The 2,500-nt window shown below is 53.0% G+C and overlaps 1 pseudogene; it reads left to right on the top strand.

The window, feature by feature from the left end:
- LOC142790774 (large subunit ribosomal RNA) overlaps positions 1-2,500 on the top strand; it is an 8,185-nt pseudogene that overhangs the window by 2,922 nt on the left and 2,763 nt on the right.

Below are 2,500 nucleotides of genomic sequence, written 5' to 3'. Positions count from 1 at the left end.
GCCGCGCGCTCCAATGCGACCGCTGGAGGGAGTTCCCCCAGGCAGGAATCATTCCAGTGTTGGGTCTGCGACAAGGCGTTTCGCACAGAGAAGGGTCTGAAAATTCATAAAGCAAGGATGCGTCATAGGGATGAAGATGTGCAAATGGCGCAAGCTCCAGAAGGCAAATTTGAAGGGAATGAAGGAGCGAGAGAACACAATGCGGAGAAAGAGGGATCTGAAGGCATCGATGTTGATGTTCACGGATGTGAACGAGCTGAAACTATTGCAGAATTGATGGAACCCGAGAGCCCTGAGGGTAATGACCCTAAAGGCCAGGACGGTATTCATGCCACAGTACTGCCAATGGTTATTGAGCCAACGGCCACGGCTTGTACGTGGGTTGAACGCACTGAAGGCACATTATGCTATGCTCATATGGCCCCCTCTGCTTCCCCAGCTCCCCTTGGTGGTAGGTCGGTGAAGGCGCGCGCTTCAGCCGACAGCCATGGGGTGTCAGCCTGGGTAATGACAGGGGCAAGGCCTAAGGACAGGCGGGTTATTAACTCCCTACCTGACCAAGCGTCTGTTGATGCTGCGGAGGAGCCAAGTTCAAACGTGGCTTCATACGCTGATTCAGGGGAGCCAGTTCTTGGTGCAACCCCTGCGGTCCCCTCCGGTCAACCAGCTCCCCTTGGCACTGATGCGGCGAATGCGCGCGATTCTGCTGACAGTGTCCATGTGGGGTCAGTCTGGATGTCTACGGGGGTAGGACCTAGGGTCAGGAGGAAGTTCGTACTTCCACCCGACTTACGTTCGTCCGATGACGAGGACGAGGGAGGTGAACCTGTGTTCTGCGGGTCGCCCCCCGGAGAAATCACTCAAAGGAGCAGCATGCCAAAGCGTTCGGGCAACAAGCCCACAGAGGAAGGTTCTGAGAACGGAGCAGCTACCGGCTGTTCCGAAAATGCCGCCCCGGCTGACGCGAATATGACAGGCCACATATCAACCATGACAACGACATTCCAATGTCCAGAATGTACTGCAACCTTTGGTAGCAAGATTGGCCTGAGCCAGCATCGCCGGCATCGGCATTTTGAAGAATACAACGAAGATGTGAATCTGGCCAGACTCAAGCCCAGATGGAAAAAGGAGGAGGAGTACCTGATGGCAACTAAGGAGGTTGAATTAAGATCCCAGAAGGTCCGGGACATCAATGCACAGCTACTAAGAGCGTTTCCGCACCGCACGCTGCACAGCATTAAATCGCACAGAAGGCAGGAAGGTTACAAGAGGCTGGTGGAAGACCTACAGAACAGACTCTACCCAAGAAGCACTCAGGAGGTGCTAGCCGACATTGGGGAGCAAGCTGTTGAGGACGCCTCCCTGGTCATCCCCGAGGTAAATCACCGTGAGGTGATTGAGGCTGAGCTAAGAGGTCTAACAACAAAACCTCCGCCAAGAGCGTACCAAGCATACAAGCTATGGGAGCTTGCAAAGAGATTCCTCGACAGGGAGGATATAACGATAGCTCTTAATGCCTACCTAAGGGAGGTGTTCGCTTCGGACTTGCGTCCGCATGGTCGCCAACCTCTTCCACCTGTTCAAGAAAGTCGCAGGAAGAAAAAGAAGCGGGAATACGCCTTGACACAACAACTCTTCAGACGGAACAGGACACAGTGTGCAAGACAGATTCTGGATGGAGAGGCGGACTCCAAGGTGGAGGATCCCCAAGCTTTTCTAGAAGAATGGAGAGAGATCATGGAGAAAGTGGTGCCTTCATCAGTGTCTCCTGCTATCGAACGCCCGCACAAGGTTATCGATCCTGTGTTCCTTATCACAGAAATGGACATTAAGGCGGCAATGCCCTCATCAAGCTCGGCAGCCGGACCTGATGGCTTTGCGGCGAGGGAACTGCGGAAGGTTCCGCCAGTAATACTCCAGGTTCTACTTAACTTGCTCCTGCTGCTGAAGCGACTTCCACTCTTTCTCACCCAAGCACGAACGATCTTCATTCCCAAAGTTCCTGGTGCTTCAACAGCCTCGCAACACCGCCCAATCTCAATATCTCATGTGCTCCTTAGACTGCTTCATAAGATATATTTCCGAAGGCTGCTTGCTGACCTCGATTTGGACCTGCAGCAGAGGGCATTTTTGCCAGTGGATGGGTGTGCTGAAAACATTCTTCTCCTTGCGACAATCATTGATGAAGCGCGCAAGTCACTGCGACCCTTGTCTCTGGCCTCGCTTGACATTGCGAAGGCTTTCGATAGGGTTGTTTTACCGGCAATCTTGAGAGCCTTACGCAGAAAAGGGATCTCTGAAGACTTTATCTCGTACATTGAAGACTTTTACCAAAATGCGGTAACAGTGCTGACATTCGGAGGCAAATCGCTGGTCGTCCATCCTACAGTGGGGGTAAGGCAGGGTGATCCCCTTTCACCGCTCCTGTTCAACTTAGTCATTGACGAGTTCTTGGCTGAGCTTGACCCCCAGTTGGCCTTTACCAGAGAGGGGATGA

This window comes from Rhipicephalus microplus, unplaced genomic scaffold (genome assembly GCF_043290135.1).
Source record: "Rhipicephalus microplus isolate Deutch F79 unplaced genomic scaffold, USDA_Rmic scaffold_124, whole genome shotgun sequence".
Lineage (NCBI taxonomy): Eukaryota > Metazoa > Arthropoda > Arachnida > Ixodida > Ixodidae > Rhipicephalus > Rhipicephalus microplus.
Note: the sequence above shows the minus strand (reverse complement) of the source record. Positions and strands in the feature narration are given on the sequence as shown.